Raw genomic sequence first — 20,808 nt, 5'->3', positions numbered from 1 at the left:
ACCCAACATCCAGGTTCTGGCTGGGGTGGCACTGCCTTCGCCTTCAAAATCTCCCCAGATAATACTGCAAGGAGGGAGTTAACTGGTGGAAGTTTGGGGGCAGAATAATGTTGCTGTATTTGGCAGCTTCTCCACTTCTAAACTGACTCGTTTGGCAAAATATATTAAGTTTCACCCTAAATATTAAAAATTAAAAATGAAGAAGTCTTTTTAGCTATGGCATTGGTAGCTCTTTGTAATTAACCTATCCTCCTCCCCTGAGAAACTTGAGTTTAATTTAATTTTTAAGGGGATGAGGAGCTTTATTTATTGGTGTCTTTCAGGAAGGCTGTGGGCAAACACACCAGCAGCAGTGGAAGGAGTCCGAAATTTTATTCTCAGTTTGTGTTTTTTCCTCATGCTAGCTTTGGAATTTGCAAGGTGGAAACTGGGATAATGAATAGAATGTAATTTAAAAACAAAGATGGGGGATGCAAAATGGGAAGATCCAGGCACCAAAAAAAAAAAAAAAAAAGCAGAAGGAGCCGACTTTGAAGGATGAAAGCAATGCCAACATTAAATATCAGCTGAGGTACATCCCCCCATGACAGGCAAAGATGTTGAACCAGATTGAACCACATCCTGAGGTGTCGGGGAATACACTGGAGCATACAAGCTGCACACATGATCATGTATCTCCCTCTGCTGAGGGCTGGACAGCTTGAGCCAAATTCTATGACCCCAGCCATGGATTATGAGGGCTCAGCAGCTCCAAGAATGAAGTCTGCTTTGGGGATTAAGCCACAGAAGGTGTAAAAGGCAGAAGGTAAAGGCACAGTGTTTCTGCAGCTCTTAGCATGGGCTGTGCTTTCCAAGATTGCAATCCTTGATCCTGGCAGGAGCACTACAAACTCCGTTTGGGAATGAGATGCTTGATCTGCACTACCTGACCAGGACTGAGAAGGGCACTACCAACAACCCCAAAACACATTTACAGCAGCTTCGGGAAGCAAATGTGAGGATTATTTCAACACTTCTATTTTGATATTTCCTTACAAATAGGTGCCTATATTTGTACCACGCCAAAGGAGAACCACAGAGGATTTTTTTGCCTCTTGCAGAGCAAGATAAGAGCTGAATCGAGCAGATGTTTTGCAGGAAACCTCAATTTATGACTTAGGGAAAACCTTGCACAAGCCAACCACAATGCCTCAGGTTTGTTAAAAGGGCCGGAGCGGGGATCTCCTCTGGTTTGCAGGTTTTTATAGACAGCTCTCCTCATCAGGCCACGATATTTATAGAAGGCTTGTACCCAGAGGATGAGCCAAATGGGAAAAACAGGCTCCCTTTTTTTTTTTTTTTTTGCAGGTGCTATGATTGTGCCTGCAAGTGCTGCCATTGACACTTCTAACTTCTAATTAGACTTACAAATCAAGCGCTGGGATGCCAACATGGTTTCCCAGCCTGGAAGAGCGGTTTCACTCACAGCATTTCATGCTCAGACCCATTGGGATGGGATCATGGTGAGAAGGGAAGACATGTAGGCAGGGATTGCTGGGAAGTCAGGAGCTTTATAGGGTCAGAAATGTGTTTATGGCACTACACCACCAGCAAAGCCCAGCACAAAAAAATGGGGTGTCCAAGTCCCCTTTCCTTTGGGGAATTCACAGCCCTGCTACTACATAAGTCAGATTACACCATCCCTGGCTCCAATATCTGAGCATCCACAGTTCCCACTAAACCCAGTGTCTGCTTGGATTCTGCAGGGCTGGGCCCAGTGATTAAACAAAAGAAAAAACGTGCTCAGTCAGAAGAAGGGAAAGGTTTCAAGCAATTCTTCCTCTGGAAGTGAAAATACCCAGAAATAGACTCTTAAAACTAACACGACTTACTCAGTGTAAATATTATGTTTCCAGGGTCCATGTCTGGAGCATTCAACTTTATGCTGTTTCCATATTTTATACATGCATGTTTATAAAATATTCTATATTCTCAAGCATCCCAATCTCACCATGGTGCACAGCCACAGAGTGGTTATCAATGTCATAAATAAAAAAACACCAAACATGGTGAAATCAAAAGGTCACTTGCATAACTGTCAGGAAAAGCAGCGGTGAAATGATTTACAGACACAGGAAATATAATTCGGCAGCGAGGAATTCCTTTGGCAGTTAATGGAATTAATTCAATGCAGCCCATCGCTGGCTTAGAGAGGGAGCCCTCAGTGAAAAACAACTCTTTGGGAAGACTGATTCAAGGCCGTGGGCAACTTGGGAGTGCCTTTAATGGCTAACCAAAACCTCTGGCTTCAGGAATGAGGTGGAGATGCAAGCACAGAGCTTGGGGATAGCCTGTGATGCTTCCAAGCATCCCTCACTTCCCATCAGCAGCTCCCGAGAGGCAACGGGTACCATGAGTCCCATCACATCACCCAGATGCATCCACATGGCATCCCCAGCAAGGCTGTTTCTGGAATAATCCGATTGTTAAGCCATTAAAAGACCCACGTACAGCGGGGTGGGGGGGGAAAGCACCTGAGCATTTTAAATACTAATAGCTTAATAGCTCTTTCATTTAAAGCCGTATCTGTAAGTGCGTTACAATGTGTCATTTTATGCATGTCCTGTAGTCAAATTACAAACCCGCGTGTGAGCGCGAGCTTAAGTGGCATTTAAAAATAGCCCTGGCTATTACTGCTAGCACATAATAAATTAATGATGGAGCATTTAGCTCTGCCTACAACTCCACAACCTTGTTCCTGAGCGAGCGGGACACAAACTGCAAAGAGCACCGGCGAGTCCCCGGGGAGGGCGGGCTCTCGAAATTGGGAGCCCGCCCCCAAAACCCCGACTTTGGCTAAAGGACTAACCCCGGGAAGGCAGCGAGGGACCTCACCTGCACGCCCACCCTCCCCGAGCCATCCTCCCGTGCAGCGACACCCATCATCTGATTTTATTTTTATTTTTCCCCCCTTGCTTTCAGCTTTGAATGGCAATTAGGAAAAGGTTAACCGAGTGCCTTTCTCCCAGGAATCCTCTTCCTCCTTTCAAAATAACAGCGTTAGCAAAAGAAAATCCCAGATTAGGCTAACAGGTAGGAGCGTGGTGCAGCCCTGGGAGATGCTGTTGGAAGTGGGGAGATTGGGAGAATCATCCCAGCGGGAGACTAATACTCATCATTCGGAGCTGCAGCTGAGGCCCGTTTGAGTGACAGGCAGCCGGGAGCTGAAAGAGCCGCTCATATCCCACAACTGCTGGCATGCAGACTTGAAAGAGATTTATTTCAGGATAATTAGCTGGGAGTATTAAAGGTGGCAGGAAAGATCTGCAATTACTGTTTAGCAAACAGAATGGAGGCAAAAAGAAAAAAAAAAAAGCGGGGGGGGTGGGGGTGGGGGGCAGAGCCGAAAAGAAAATCAAAATCCCCAAATATTTCTCCACTTGAAAGTTGTTAAATAATTGGAAGAGTTCAAAGCAACTTTATTGTATTCAAAGTAGGGATTGGGGGGGGGGGGGAGGGGAGGGGGGAAGAAGAAGCTCCATCATATAAAATTAGCAAAGTCTTTTCCAAGACAAGGTTTTGCAGAGGTGAAATTTCCCAACTTACGTAGCAAACAGGAGCTGCCTCCACTTTCTTCCCTATTTGCACACTCCTTGGGCATCACCAAAACGTTTGCCCTGGAAATACGCATTTTTGATCTAGATTTTTTAAAAAAATTATGTATACATATAAAAATATATCTATATCTACATGCTCAACTGTCAAGAGTTTTGAAGGGGAATTTTACGGTTATTTTCTTCCTGCTGCTCTTTTCCAGGGCTGCCAAATTTCCCTCTTTGCAGCAAAGGAGATGTGTTTTACAGTTCCTTTAAAAAAGGTGGGGAGTGCTGGTAGCAATAAATGTTCTAAAAGAGAGGCACATAAAGTAAGTTTTGGGAGATGAGAAGACTGAATATGTGGAGAATTGTTATTTTGCAGTTTTCCATAGAATCATAGACTGCTTTGGATTGGAAGGGACCTTAAAGATCATCCAGTTCCCAAGTCCCTGCCATGGGCAGGGGGGTTATGGAAATAACAACACAGGTGCTGTCTGCATTTTTTATGGTGGGGGGGTCTGCTTCTTAAAAAAAAAAAGGGAAAAAAGGGATTTTCCTTGTGGAAACCAGGCTGACTTCAAAACCCAACCAACACTTAGAAATGATCACCTCCAGCCTAATTCAACATTTCCCTGCATCAGGCTGGGAGAAGCTTTATTCAGCTCCATCCACGTCCCCTGGCAGCCGCTGGCATCACACATGAGCTGGTCTGTGCCAAATATAAATAAAGTTCACCCAACACACAGAGTCTCAAAGCATCCAAGATTTTCATCAGGCTTCAAGACTCATTGTTGCCGAGCCTCACGCTGCTCTTTCAAAACAAGGAGCCTTTTCTGCATTCTGCTCAATGATCTACAGTCCTCCAAAATCATCTATTTATTTATGCTCTATTCTGGGATTTGCCCTCTGTGATGAAAAAAAAACCAACACTGCTTGAATTGTGTGGAAATACCAGGCTTGCTTGGCCCACTTTGGGGAGGTTAGATAAAGACTGGGAAAGGCAAAGTGATTTTTAGTTGCCCAGCACCGGGCCCACAGGGGAAGAAAAGGAAAAGCCAAATAAAGTGACAAGATGGGGCCTCGCTGCCAGATCACTGCTTGCTGTACACAACAGCGCACTTGGGCTAAGAAAAAGGGCAAAATCAGAGAATATTGGGTAAACCTGATTGGGGTTTTTTTCTTCTGTTTGATTAAAAAAAAAAAAGCCAAAAACCAGCCAAAATGCACTTTGCTAAATATATCAATTTCAACATGACTTTTACAGGGAAAAGTTTCTCAGCTCTAGGACGACACTTCTGACCCAAAGAAACAAGGTAAGGAGTCATCCCAGAATAGCCAAAAGTGAGGCATTGAGGACATTCCCCTGGGCTGTGAGAAACCCAGATTCCAGTCCCTGTTTTTCCCTGCCCGACACGGCCAAGGGCAGGCAGGGACTGACAGGGAGCTGGGATGTCCTGCCTCTCCCCAGGTCTCCTGCAAAACACATCTCACCTTTATGGGACTTCCATGGAAAGCCCTCCCAGCTCCATCTCCCCATCGTACTCAAGAGCTTAAGCAAAGTCACGTGAGGTTGGGATTTGTGAAATGAACAACTTATCAGTGGTAAAGGTCCTCCCTTGGTGCTTGTAGAAAGTCTCTAATCTCTGGAAAGCCTCTATAAACAGCTTGTGTATGATTTGTCTCTAGTGCTCCAGAAAGCAAAGCCCGTACCATCCTTGCTCCCAGGCTGTGATCCCACATCCAGCAGCTGCATCCTTCACTCATGTCATTATCCCACAGGAGATCCAACCCAGTTCAAACCTCCCACAGCAAAGTCAAATCATGACCCAACCTCATCCATATCACAAGCTACATTATTCCCAGTGTCCTCCTCATGATAAAAAAAACGTCCAGAAAGTGTCTCTCTCTCCTTGGAAAGGCTTTCCAGGTGATGCTGGGGGATATGCCATGGATCTGCTTCCCTGCTCAGAGGGGCAAGGTGAGGGCACATCACCCCCCAGTGTGAGTGCCATGATCCCACCATCCAGGCACAGTGGCCAGTGGCCCCAGATGGGCACCACATGTGATGGACCCCTGTCCCCACCACTCTCTCCCTCTCTGGCCTGGAGAAACCTTATGGATTTCTCTGCCTGTGCTCCCCAGTGTATCAGTCAAAGGATGATTCTCTCTCTTCCATTCTCAGGCAGATTAATTATTTAATATTTGTAAAGCACTTCAAAGATGAGAAATGTTAAGCATTGTTATTACCCACATCAGTAGGATGATGATGGCTTTATCTCATCTTTATAAACTTCCTGGGGAAAAACAAGAACTTAAAAACCACCTCCAAACACCAGAGGTGAGGAAGGTGCTGTGTCCAGCACAAGTCCAACACAGTCAAATGCAGGCAGAATTGGCCCCTCTGCACTCAGTTACAAAATAATGGGAATAATCAAAGATACCTGATGGTGCTTGAAGCATGTTGCTGTCGTTTGCTTGGGAAGTGACACCCAAAGCAGCCTGTGGCACCCAAGCCATCCCTAGGCACTCCACAGAGAGGAAATTCTCTGCACAAAAGCTGGCACATAATAAAAAAGCAAGAAAAGAAGGAATGCTCCTCCAGTGTGCAGCTTCCTCCTCCTCACCAACACCCTCCACGCACACCAAAGGTTGGGGAAAGCCACCTTACACTTCAAAAAGCACCTGTAAATATTCATGTGGTCTGTGTCACTTAACATCAGCACACTCATTTTCCCAGCTTGGCCCACAACCTGTTCACACATTAAACTACTTAGAAAGCACTTTCTTTTCGCTGACAGTCTTTGAAGTAAATATAAAATATAAATATTTGATTTTAATGGGCAGAACCACAAGCACAGTTCTTCTGGAATATTTGGAGTATTACACCAGAAAAATAATGCATTTTTAATTAGGCTTGAGGTTCCCACCACTGCTTTCCCAGCTTGAGGCAATTATTGCCCTCCTCCACTGCCCAGCTTTCCCTTTGGCCTCAGTGTCCCTCACCAAATAGGAAATAATCAGTCTTTACCATTTCACCATGTTAGAGCTCACATTTATGAAGTGCCTCAGCTGAAAGTGTTTAAAACACACATAGGAGGACATTTCTGTGTGAGCGTGCAGAAACACACTCTCTTTCCTGGGGTGACAACCAGCTATAAACACAAATCACGCGATTTTTAGAATAAAAGCTATTAGGAAGAGGCAGAAACACAACACACTACAGATCTCTGGGCTCTATTTGAATGTGACAAGCTTCGAACATCTTTCCTTTAAGTACTTCCCGATGCCTTAAACCTCCAGAAAAGGTGGTTCTCCTCCTCTGCTGTTTTGCTCACCTATTCAGTGCCATCCTCTTCATGCTGTACTGACAAAATAACAATTTTTCAGAGTGCCAAGTCCTTCCCTGGTTCTCCAAGTTGACAAAGACACAATCATTAATCTGGGCATCGTATTTAAAACCTGCACCTGCCTGCTATAGGAAATCCATGGATGCTTCTTGATATGATAGATAATACCATGATTAGAGATAATTTCATTATGATAGATAGTATTTCCAAGGCAGAGCCTCTAGCCAGAAAAATAAACTGTTTAGCAAAGCCACTTCTGTTCAGGAGTTCAGCTACTTGGGATTCTGGGGTCAGTGGGAAAAGCATCTCATCCTGGTGGGAGCTCACATTGCCTGGATGTCACAGAACTGCTCATCCCAGCTGGTTGCCAGCTAAGACAGAAGCCTTTTTCCACTCAGAGGATGTCTTTGGATTGGGGATGAGCATCGTGATAGAATCACAGAGTGGTTTTGTTTGGAAGGGACCTAAAGACCATCTAATTCCAACCCCACTGCCCTGGCAGGGTGATGTGTATAAATGTGTATTTACATTTGTAACCCATAAAACTTGGACAGGATCTTTTTATAACTAGATAAAGAGTGGAGAAGATACAAATAGAAAAAGGCAGACTGTATTAAGAAAAAGTTATACCACCTTCCCCTATGAAGATGCATATTTTGATTTCCTCATATCATTTGTGTCTGTGTATATATATGGGAAGAAAAAAAAAATATTTATGAGATGCAGATAACTTTTGAGATGAGGACTCATTTCCCTGGGAATCCAGGCAATATTTTCAAAGGGCTGGTGTAACCCATACCCAGATGACCAAGCACTTAGTGGGGAGAGAAAATAAAAGGGGGTTTTTAGAAAGTTAAGTGCTGTCCCCGTGGCTGCACACCAAGCTCGTGCTCGCTCCCAGCCATGGCTGTTCTTCAGTGGGAGTTGTCATTCCGGTGCTAATAAAATGTGATGGTCTAATTGTATTAGCAATTTCCCATCATGTTATATTAATATGCATCATACTAGTATCCATTTTCACTAATGTGACATGAAAGGCAGTAATTTGATTACTTTTTCCTATGATTATGGGGAGGGAGCTTGGCCTTCTGGATGGGCCGTACTCCAGGCAGTCAGAGCATTGAGCTCGTGGTCCCGTCCCTGTCCCCAGCATTCTGCTCTGCCTTGAGAAGGTCACCCCACCTCTGGGAGTCTCAGTGCTGATAAATACACAGCTCACAAAGTTTGGGGCAATCTTGAGTTAAAGCAGACATTGGACGTGGGAAGGATGGGCTGGAGCATTCTCCATCCATCATGGTGCTTCCCTGTATTTTCATATTTTCCAGAACTTCTAACCACCATCTCCATTAAAACGGATAGAAGTTTTCATATAGGGAAGGCCTCACCTATAGCCTGGCCATGCACATCAGTGGTGCTCTTCCTGCTCATAAACTATGCCTTTTATAATACTTCTTCCCTTTTTCATGGACAAGCCTTTTGGAGCCCTTCTGCTACCCCATTCCTTCTGCTGTGCTCCTTAGAGAGGCAAATATGGATGCTCATAATGCAGAGGAAATTTGTGTCCTGCTGCTGAAGTTATTCTGCAGATTTCACTCCAGCTCCAAGCTCAGGGTTTGTTTTCTTGCAGCCTTGAGCAAACACTGCAGCACCAATGTGCCGGGCCTACAGCTATAAAATGGGAATGATAATTTTTTTTTATTATTCTCATGCTTTGCAAGGGTTTTTTGTGCCTTACTGTGGCTGTTTGCTGCCACTAAGGTAACCTTGGCAGGTCCATGGCACAAACACCTTCTCCATGCCTGCAGCCTTCAGAAAACACACCACAAACTCATGATGCTGTCACCACTTATTTTCCTAATTAACGAGCTGGTGGCACTGGGAATATTTCTTCAGGACCACTTACCAGAGCACGTAAAGGAGGAGTAGGGCCCAGAGAAGGTAAGATGTGTCCCAACCCTGAGCAGCCTCAAAGTGGCCAGAAACTACTTTGATGTGGCCACACACCCACCCCACAGCAAGGATTTGTGTTAAATCATGCAAGTTTGGATAGTCCCATGCCGCTGATTTGCTTCCCTGCCCAGAAGGATAGTCAAAACTCATCCTGCAGCTCTGCTTGCTGTAGAACAATAAACCATGGGAGAGCACCATAAATCCTGGTAATGTGCTCCGAGGAAGGCAGCCGCTCTGAGGTCAGAGCCGGAGCTTCTTGGGAATTTTCAGACAAAAGATTTTTCATCAGAAATTGCTGATTCACCAAAACTGAGGCTTTGCCATACAGCAAACCAATCTCTCTGCAGCTTTCATTAGGGGAGATCTCCCTGGCCCCAGACAGAATTAATGGCCACAAGAAGAGAGGCAGAAGTCTCCTCTGGAACAACCTGCAACTTTCACCTGGCCCACGAGGGACCAGTGCCAGCAGCATCCTACAAATCCCATCGGCCCATGCACACCAGGATAAGGCTATCCCACACCTGCCTGGAGCAGCTGTGCCTCCCCTAAGGAATGAAATAGCTATTTACCCTGGCAGAGGGATGGCTCTGGACCAGAGGTTTCTGTGAGGATGAGAGCAACAGGCTAATTTCTTTAAAACAAATGCCTTCCCTGCCTTTTTCCTTTGAAAAAATCCAAGGCCCACTGGTGATAAGTGCACAAAGGTCAGTCCACAGGCAGGGGTGGATTTCAGCTCTGAGCACCTTTCTGTGCTTGAAGGAGAGGGGAAAGCACCGGCAGAGCCAAGAACCTCTCCCAGCTCCCACTGGGCTATCGGTTGCTGCTGGAATAAATCGAAATCAGTTATGGGAAATGTAAAATTATCATTTGGAAATCACTATCTCTGAATAATTCAGTCATTGACTTTCACATCAAACAACCATTCCAGCCACCCACACACGCAGTTCAGTCTCCTGCTTAGTTTTAAACTCTCTTTAATTATCGGCATTAACCTATCGCATCACTATTTCATCCTTATTCCGTGCCGGGGGAGGGGGCAGCTGTTCCATAAAGCACAACCAACTGGAAGACATTGAGCTGTCCTTCTGCTCCTCCTGCCCAGCCTGGCGGGGCAAGGACACTCCAGCCACAAGTGTACCTCCAGCATCTCTCAGAACTTTCCACAGGGAGAGCAGCATGGAATCACAGAACGGTTTGGGTGGGGAAGGGTCCTGAAAGGTCATCTCATTCCAACCCTCCTGCCATGGGCAGGGATGTTTTTCACTAGACCACGTTGCTCAAATCCCACCAAGCCTTGCCTTGAGCATTTCCAGGGATGGGGCAGCACACTTGCCCCAACCCCATCATGGTGCAGCTTGTAGGAGCTGCTGGTACACACATCTCCCCCAGCCACAGATAAAGAGTTTCTTCAAATAACATCTGCTCTTCTTAATACCTGCAAGGCATCCCAGGATGTCCAGACATCCCCTTTTAGGCTGTTTTTCAGGAAGCCTCTCATTAAGCGGCAAACCAGACCAGCCTTGTGTCCTCACCTTCTCTCAGGGTGTTAATCACATCCAGCAAGCCGGACCCTGCCACATACCTGCCTCAATTAACATCCCTCATCCAACTCCCCAAAATGGCCAGAAATATAAAGACTATATCCAGAGAAAAAGTTTATCCCTTTTCTCTTCAAGTTCCTTACTCTCCCTGCACTTTGACAACATGTTTAAGTTAGTTTCACATTTTATTTGTCTACTGAGCTCCCAAAGTTGAGAAAATTAGTATTGTGCGTGCGGTTTGATTTAATTAGTAATTGGGGAAATAGGTCTGGCATGTTTCATGGAGGCTTGGGGAAATTGTCAATTAGCATTGTGTTAATTGGTGTCTGCTGTCCTTGCTTTTTAGTTTTTAACCCCTTTTACCTTGTTCCCACTTTTGGTATGTAAAAATCTGGCTGCTTATTATTCTTTAAGTAAAGGATTAATTGCTTGAATTCCTGCCTGTGCCGGGTGTCCTTTCTCCCCCCGTGTGGTGGGATTTGTGCACCTCCTCCAGGCACTGGTTTTGGCCGCTGGGGTGGAGTTATCCCCTGACCTGGTGTCACCCTGCCCGGGGCCGGGATCTCTCCCCTGCCAGCAGCACCAGCCCATCTACCCAGCTTTTCCTCCCAGAGCTTCCTTGCCTTTCCCCTCTCTCGTCCATGCCATTAATCACTCGCTCCAACAGGCACCAAAATCACCACAATTCAGCGAACAAAAATTTGAGTAAAGGAAAGATGAGCAAAAATGAGGGAGTTTGCCACAAGATTACAAAAGCAAACTTTGACACATGAAACACCATCCAAGGAAAGGAAAGGATATTTCCTTTAAAATCTCGCACTGTGCTTTTTAATTTGCCATGCTAGAGATGTTCAGGAATAAGCCAGAGGTTTGCATATCTACCTGATGGGAATAATTAATTAATTGTTATTAATAACTGAGGTCCTGATCTTGCACACAGGCACGCAGACATTAGATTTAGGACATCCATACACACGAGGGTAAGGCACTGGCAATCACTTCCAAGAGTGATGCTCCCAGAGCCTGAGAGCATTTTAAACACACACAAATTCCCAGTCCCTGTGGAGCATCCCATGGCAGAGGGACACTCTGGAGGAGAGCAGGATTTGTGAAGGCACAAGCACAATGCCAAGCACAAATGTTTTGTTTCAGCACCTTGGCTGGAGCATCCCCATCCCTGTATAATTTTGGGTGCTCAGCCAGCTGAATCCCACCAGCCCAGGCCTGACCCTGTATCCCACCCCTCAGGCATGGCTTTAGGAAGAGGCAGCGGTGATGCCCAGGGAGGGATATTCCCAAGGGTAGGGCAGGAGGCTGTTTAGGCACCAGGTTGGCAAGGAGCCAAGAAGAGCGAGCAGGTCTCAAAATTATTCAGGGCACAATTAAAACACACCTTTCCAGGCAGAGGCATTTGCATGGAAAACAGCAGAGGAAAACTCCCTCCTTTGGTCCCCCAGTTTGGAGGGAAGAGTGTAGGATGATCAGGTTCTGTCACCTCAACTTGACTCCAAACCCACCCGGCAGTGGCCTCAGTCTTAGGCTTCCCGGTGATTTCCAGCCAACCAGGTGGGCATGGAGGAGGTGACCCAATCTTGGAGCAGGTATTTTTGGAACTAATGATACCCAGAGTGACACAAACAGGGAAAAATTAAATCACGCTAGGCACAGTCAACCAACAACAAGCAGCAGGACCCACAACCCTGAGCAAGAAAATCTGCAGAACCACCAGTAAAAGATGCTGTTTTCCAGGGAACACTGCTGCCAACCACAGCAATCCACCTGAGGAATGTAATAGGGGAATTGAAGGAGTCAGCACCATGTTTGAGGGGGTAAATTCAACCAACCTGTGAGAAGGTTACAGGGGCTTTAAATGATATTTGCATAGAATTAGAAAGTAATAATTAAAGTAGTGAATCATTTGAAAGGAACTACACTAATACTGTCTTCACAATAATTATCTCACCAGAATTTCAGAGGCTGAATTATTTTCTATTGGATTTACAATTAATTTTGTAAAAATAACAAATCCTCCCCTAAGAGGGGCCTATGGTACTGTAATGATAGCACTTGAAAGTGCCACGCAGGCATTAACCAACTGATCTTCCCAAGAAGTGAAGTGATCTTCACTTCTGTACGGCAGGGAAGCTCTGCTGTCTCTGTTTGGGAAGCATATAGGTAAAGGAGTCGAGCTCTGCTTTTAACCCAAGCTAGGCAAAGTTGTCCCAGTCATCTCAGAGGTATTAATCACCTGGAGTACCCATGACACACATTTGATCCAGAGCCTTGTTCAAGACTGTTTCAGGTCCTTGGCAAAGCAAGAATTAACATCTCTGTAATAATTGTGGCCTTTGGTCCTCCCCTATCTTTGGGTGCACCTACCACAGTATCTCCATCCAGGAACAACTGCTGTCAGCAATCCATCTCCAACAACAGCTTGGGAACCAGGGCTTGCTCAGAAATACACCTCACAGGAAAGGGAGGATGACCACAGAGGGCAAACATAAACAGGAGGATGAACCCAGCTCGTTATGGGCTTCTCTCAGCCAGATCTTCAAACAAAAGATGAGTCTTCTAGAGGCTTGGAATAACATATCCCAAATTAAAGCATCCCCCCCCTCCAAGCCAGCATCCAGGACTGCAGCTGTTGGGGAACACCTCTGGTGATACCCAGAGTGTCCCACGCACTCTCCAAGTGTTGACCCTTGGGTTATTCTTGGGTAATGGCAGGGGTTTAGAAAGCTGAGCTGTGGCGGGGATCACGGTTGTGCTCAGATACGTATTAATTAGAATTCCTGCACAGTTTTCTTGTGTTAATTATAGCTTAATTTGATTGCTTAATAGCTCTGGTTTTCGTAATGTTTAGCACCTGTTGTAAATTGCACAAGATAAATTGTCTTCTACCATCTACACTGTTTACTTCTAAAAATTTTCATTTCCCTTTCAGCTCCTGGCTTTGGATTTGAGCCATCAGCTTTTCTCATCTTTGGCCTTTCCACCAAAGAAATCTCTTTTCTTTCTTTTTTTCTTTTTTCTCCAGTGGGCTATTTAGCCACCAAAGGGGGTTTTCTGTTAAATACTTCCCCAAAAGCAAGGATTTAAAAAAGTAATAATGGGTAAAGAGGAATATCCCCACACCACAGGGCATGCAAATGGTGACCCATGGTATTATACAGACTTTCACTCATGGGTCATCCTTCTTCACCGTGGTTGTCCCCTTCTCCTTTTCCAAGGTGAGGGGGGGACATTCATCCTTCTCTTACAGGATTATTAGACAGAAGTGGAGGCCCTGCATCATTAATTGATTTCTTCCATACATTGTGCTATGATACAATTTTTCAAGCCTGTGCATAATTGTGTTCCCTGTGCCACTGCTCTATGTTCTGTCCTTGTCATATTGTCATTGAAGGCTGATTCCACCCTCTGTAATTGGAGATGTTCTACTTTTGGACAAAGGTGTGGGGGCAGCTCAGGGGAACAGCGCTGACATTTACTTCATCAATTTATTTTTATTGTTCCTACATTTATTGCAGCTATAACAGCCCTTTAATAGTTATATCTCCTCCCTGTAGGGTATTCTGGTATTTGAAATTTTTTTAACTCATTTGTTCTCATAGATAACAGTAAAGTGCATTTCACGCTAACCTTTAGGTTTCAATCTTCTCTCTTTCTTTGGCTCCGAAGCAGTTGCAGCTTTAAACTTTTACTGCATTACCAGTCTAAAGGCCGCCACCACCGAGTCCATTCTAGCACTGGAGTAACCACAAATTAGTGGTCCTGAAAATTTCAGGGAGGCGAGTCCTAAACCCTGAGTGCCGCTATTACCATAATTCAAACTTGGCCATCCTTTTAATAGAGGGGGAGAAAAATACAGTAAATACTAGCATTGAGTGTCCTTTTACAGTCCTCGGTCAAGCAAGGGGTGATAATTGCATCTTTACGACTGCCAACGTTACTGACTCCGCCACCTCCGCGCTGGCGCCCTTCAGTACCTGCACAGGCAGCAGAGGGGCTCAATGCCTGACAAAACTGTGCCTCCATTCCACAGGTTTCCCTGTGTCATCTTCCCAGATGGACTTTTTCCTCTCTCTCCAGTTTTATCACTCTTGCTGCTCAAGCTACAACTAAGCAGCACCACAGAAAACAAATTACTTCTGGTAACTGACTCATGGGTGGGTTTCAGTGGGTGATTTTCGCTGTTCAAAGATGTCCCGGTCAAGAAGGACAGTACACTTTGCTGTAAACACCCAAATCTGTGCTGCCAGCAAGGGAATGTCAGTCTTTTGTCCTTTTTTTTAAAATGGAAGCTCCTGGCAAAACCATTTCTAACCCCACCCACCCAGCCCTGCTCTCATTTACTGCACAGAGATGCTCTTCTTCCTCAAAGCCTCTTCGCTTAAAGACACTGCCAAGAAACAGCTTAATTAAAGTGAATGGAGACATTTGGAGCAAAAATAGGCCAGGGAGATAAGCTAGAAATGAGACAATAAAGAAGAGGGAACAAGTACTCAAAACAGTAGAAAGCCCATGGATTTTGAATGGAACTGTGTAACTTCAACACCCACCCAACACGGCCCACTAGAGGAAACAGGAGTGATCACCTGGTTGAGCGTTCAACCCAGAACAGTCCAAGAATACAACTCCTTGTCTTCCAGGGCTAATTTTTCCTGATGTCTGGCTTTTTACATCCTCATTGTTCATGCACCAAGTTGGCTTCGTGCACCCGAATGTGAGATGCTGCAGCCTGGAGGAGTTCCATTCACTGGGGGCAAGGGCAGGGAAGCACCTCTGCCAGTCTCAAAAATGTAATCTATACTTGAAATATTGCAAATTTTTCCTTTACAAGAACAACAACAACAACAAATCATGTAGAAAAAATAGTTTAAAATAAAAATTCAAGTCTTCAGCCCTATCCTTCCCCTGTATTTTAATTTTGAGCTTCTAGACACACATAAAGGTGACAACCCTGTGACTTCCCCACATGAAGCACCCTGGAAACAATACAGGGCTCTCCTAGATGGACCATTACTTGCCATTAATAGGACAAAGAGCTTCTCTCACTGTGATTAAAACAGTCTGGAAAGAACAAGTGCAATTTAAAGCACCAATTCAGTGCTATTGGTTGAAGCAATATTTGTGTATCTGTTTCTCAGGAAACTTAGTGAAACTTATTTACCAAAAAAAAACCACAAACGAGGAAGGTAAAAGGGAGGAAGGAGCTTTCAGGGGAGGCTTGCTTGTAATTTTTAGAATTTGTGTCACCTGAACACTCGCAGGAAGTCATAAAAAATAATTTTGTGTGAAAAGGGAAGGAGGTTTTCCAAAAGCTCCTGAGAAACAGACAAAAGAAGTTGCATTAAATTGCTGGCATTGCAAGAGTTTATACTTTCAAGTCAAAGCAAGTTTCAAATATTCAGTTTGATAATTTGAATTCAATTTGAGAACTAAGAAAAACTTAATTTTATTGATGATGCACTCACACTTAACTTTGAGCAATTTTTTTTTTTTTCCCTGAAACAGCAAACTATTTTCTGAATTTAGGCAAATATTGCTGAATACTCAAGCAAAGCAAGAAATTGAGTGTGGAATTTTCAGGCACTGGGATCTGGCAGCCATTCCCTGCAGAAGGTGATAATGGAGCAGGCATACATTGCAACCCCCTTACACATCCACTCTCAAATAATAATATTATCTAAAGATATTTGGGTGTGGTTTTTTGGGTTGGTTTTGTTTTAAGTACACAGTAGGTTCTGTTCCTCCTGAACATCCCAGTTTGACGAGAAAGGTAACAAAACTCAGAGAGCTGGAAAAGAAAGTGAAAGCTAAGGCAATAGGTCCCAGCCAGAATCTGTAAAGAGGGAAAATGGCCATTACAACCGCATTGAATTTGTGCTGTTACCCTTCATTTAAGGTTCTGACATACTTTCCATCAGGATCCTCCCAGTAGTTTAATTCCAAAGGTTTTTTAAATTAAACCACCAAAAAATTGCTGTCATTCCACATTTGGCCCCTGCTTGCAGGTAGGTCTGTGTTCACACTTCTAAAACTGACACTGATTTCAAGCTTTTATTAATTTATATGGAGATCTGAAAAAGCAACGCCACGAGTTGAAGCAAGCCAAGTTTGCATCAGGTCAAACACTTTTCTAAAGGGAAGCGTTCCATCCTGGTAGGATTTTAATTCCAAGGCTTTTCTTGTGTGGAATGAGAGCAATGGTTGGTTTAAAACTACAGTTACAAAACCAAGATGCTTTAATGCTTGACTGACACAAATCTCAGCACCTTGGCTGGGCAGTATTCTTGCCCTCCCAGGAATTTCATAGGATCATGGAATGGTTTGGGTTGGAAGGGACCTAAAGATCATCTAGTTCCAAATTCCTTGCCATAGGCAGGGACACCTTCCACTAGACCAGGCTGCTCAAAGTCCTGTCCAGTCCAACCTTGGTTTCTAATATCAATCTCCATCAGCAGATACTTCTGAGCTCAAGCCTCCCCTCCTTAAATTGTCCCCACCACCACTTCTGGGAATAAATTTTCCTTGAGACCAAATTTCTCCACAGTCTAACCAAATACACTTGCACCAACCAAGGAGAAATTCAGCCTTTTGGTTAAAACCAAACACACTCCTAAAGCTCAGGATATTTCTGCTTCTAAGTTGTTTTGTTTCTTGTTGCTACCTCCTGTTTCCCTATTCTGTGGGTTAGCACTACTTGGTTTTGACTTTGCAGACTTTGTTCCCCCATCTTTTTAATTTAGTTTCCTGTTTTATCAGAAGTGATATTCAATTTCACTTTTGCAACAATAACAACAAAAAACCCATGATTAGTTTACCTGTAAAAACATGTTTACCTGTAGAAAAGTGTTTACCTGTAGAAATGACAGCATTGCTGCCCCACCACATAGCAGTGTTGTGAAGCTCAATTAATGTTTGTGCAGTGCTTTGAAGATGACACACCCCACAATCACTTAGGGTTTATTTGGGGATTTTTTGATTTTTCTATCTTTAAGCCTTGTTGGACCCTTTGTGTTCAGAACGGTGCTTGGCAGCACCTGACAGCTCGTGCTTTCACGGCAGATATCGACAGCAACAAGGGCCTGGCCCCTGTTCCTGCAGGTTGGTTCCTCATCCCCAGCACACTCCTGCTGCATCCTCTTTCTCAGAGAACTGAAGCTCCAGAGCAAAACTTGTGGAAGCTGCTCCACGCACGGAGTGTGCCCCTCCCGCACACCAGGGACAACCGAGCTCAGCAAAGCGGGACTGGGGAGTTGTCCTCAACACCACCGACTCTGCCGAGTCTCCCATGCAGGAACAGCCGCCACGGCACCCACTTGGAGCGTGTACTGTTTAGGAACATCTCAGGCCTCTCTTTCCCTTTTGCTGCACGTCCCTTTCCTGCTTTTTTTTCGTTTATCATTTATTAAAGATTTCAGTTGACGGGGTTCTTGCTATGCTGAGCTGGAACCTCCTCGTCTGAAGCACTTCCCTGGGCTCTGCAGAACTCCCCTTTGATTACCATACGATTAGTTTGTTCAGCTGATGGCCTTTCTTCTCTGAGATCCTCATTGTGTCTCCTGCCTCCTATGCAGTTCTTAAGAATTTAAATGAGCCATTTTATGTCTCTCTACAAGCAGAGACCAACAAACCCAGCCCCACCCTTCTGCTTTCACTTTTAGTGTGCCTAATAAAAGTAGTGTGAGGGTTGGGTGTTGGTTTGTTGTTTTTTCTTTTCTGGGGGTCGTGGCTAATGGAGAATTTTATGCTGTTTCTGACATTGTTTGTGGTGCCTCCCACCAGACTGTGTGCTCCTGAGGATTTGAAAGATGGTGACATAAATGTCAGGGAAATGCCTCTGCTGTGTCAGGTCTAATTAGACATTTGTACTTGGGGGACAAACACCTTCCTCGTAAAATTCAGAGCTCAGCCTTCCTCAGCACATGCTCAGAGAGCCTTGCAAGGAGAAGGCATCACAGACAGCACACAGACCTATTCCAAACGCAACGTGATTTTTTCCAGCATTTCAAGTGAGCCCCCACAACATACACCTCCATCCCCACTCCTGCCCGGAGAGACTTCCAACTCACCAAATAAAGTTGCCTTGCTGTGTTTTACCTGACTGATCTCCAAAAACACAGAAAATCTCGAAGCTCAAGACACCAAATTAGAAAAGAATGAGCAGAACTGGTTCATTAACACCTGCACCTGTGGGCCTCAGTTTGGGGGCATAGCATGGGGTGGTTCCCACCCTGCCATAGAGTAGAAACCCACCACCAGCTGCTTGTCTAACAATTATTCCTACAGAGGATGCTCCTGCAAACAGGGACCTCAGGGCTCACCACTGGGTGCACCTCTGCCATCTTTTCTTCTCCACTTATGCTTTCCCCTCAAAACAGAAGTTTCTCTCCACATTTTAGGTGTGAGTCTCCAGTGCCATTAGAGACTTGGCAGGTCCTCTTACAGCACCCTGCAACTCTGACGTGTCTGATGCCAACAACAATTCGAACAGCCTGCAGAAGGATCAACTGCCCAAGACCTCACTTGGACCAAAGCCAGCAGGTACCAGCAGCCATCTATCGCTCTGCTAGGGCAGGTTTACAGCAAGCCATGGAGACCTCCCTATGGACAAATAGGTCAGAGAATCATTAAGGCTGGAAAAGATCATCCGGTCCAACCATTAACCCAGCACTGCCAAGTCCACCACTAAACCACATCCTCAGGTGCCACACACACCCCTTTTGAATGCTCCCAGGTTCCCTGGGCAACCTATTCCAACACCTGAACACCCTTTCAGTGAAGACATTTTTCCTACTATCTAATAGGTATGAGGAAAAGTCTTGGCAAGAGAGAGGCACTGGGGGAGCCTCACCAGGGCACATGACTGCTCTAGAACACAGCTTTGCCCCGTGCCTCCCGCTGTGATCTCCCTGCTCTGGCCATCACTGTGTGAACAGCCAGTGTCCCTCAGGACAAGAGAGAGAAGCCTGGATTTGTATCTTCACAGGTCCCCGCACGCTTGTGTAGAAAAAAAAATAAGGTTGTGAACTGAAAAAATGAACTCTTAAAATAGTCTCATCTTGTTCTAAGTTTTAACTTCCCCTCCGTTGTCCACCCAAATCTGAGAGAGCAGCTCCCTCTGTGGGTTTTCCTTCCCAGCTGTTTGTTTGCTGCCTGAGGGTGTACTGGGGAAGTGGAGGGGGCACCTGGCTGGCACCCAGCATCACTCATCGCCACTCCCTCACGAGGCAGGGAGGAAGTAAAAGAGCACCACCATCACCACCCGAAGTCCAAAACGTTTGTGCTTCCCTGCCCCTGAGGATAAAATCCAAGAAAACTTTTGCTTTCTGGATCCTTATTTGCACAGGTAGCTCGCTCAGCTGCACCCAAAAACTCCCAGGACTCAACTACCCGTGGGAATAAACCTCCGTGCTCTTAGCGAGCATGAGTGAGGCACTGCAGAGTGGGAGCAGCTCTGAGCAAAGAGAACTGAGCAGTAAAATGATCTGTGATACAGCTGCAGAGTCACCGTGCTCACTGCTGCAAGTGGCTTTGTACAACAGGACTCTTGCCTGGAAGAAATTAGGATTTAGTGACAGAACTTATCACTCAGGTGATTACACGAAGAAAATCAGCAGCAGAGCAGTATTTCTCTGCCCTGCCACGAAGAGCAGGTGAATCAAAGTCAAACACACACATATTCAATAAGCTTTACCATCCTGAAATCCCTGCCCCCATAAAAATCACTTTCTGATCTTTAGGTCAGATTAAAATGGTCGAAGCCCACGATCCATTCCTCAGAAAACTGACTTCTGAGGGCACAGGAGACCAAAGCAAGCACCACTCTGCCCTCAGCATCAACAACAGATCCATGCTCCAGGTGCTCTTAGAACGTGGAAATCTCCAGCCCCAGCCACATGGTTGGTAGTCAGTGTGCACATGAAAGACCCTGGGCTCTGTTTCGTAAGAGATGTGGTCTCAACCCTGCCTGGATTCCAGGGCGATGACCTGCCACCTACATGAGATGTCCTCCGCTGTCCTGACTGCAGGTACCACCCTCTGCTTCCAGCCAGGAGAATGAGTCTTGGCTCTCCACCTGAAATCCCAAATCTGTTTCCTTCACCCTACTGCTGCCGGGGAGCCTGCAACCAAACCTGAGCTTCGCAATCGCCCTCTACCACTCCAGCAGAGCCAAAGCCCCAGACCTGGCAGGGCAGGGGATTGCACAGACACAGCTGTGCCTAGGTTGGGCAAGATCCTTTGGGATATGAGCACTGAGGATTAAAATGTAAATCTGCTCATATGTTGCCCAAAAACGTCTGAGATCTGCAATAAGGAGAAGCAGAGAAGTCCTCTGCAGTGCCAAAAGTTTCAGTGCTTTAGAAGGATGGAAAAAGTGGGGAAAAG

This window comes from Corvus moneduloides, chromosome 3, assembly GCF_009650955.1.
Source record: "Corvus moneduloides isolate bCorMon1 chromosome 3, bCorMon1.pri, whole genome shotgun sequence".
Classification (NCBI taxonomy): domain Eukaryota; kingdom Metazoa; phylum Chordata; class Aves; order Passeriformes; family Corvidae; genus Corvus; species Corvus moneduloides.
The sequence above is the reverse complement of the archived record's forward strand: the minus strand, read 5'-3'. Positions refer to the sequence as shown.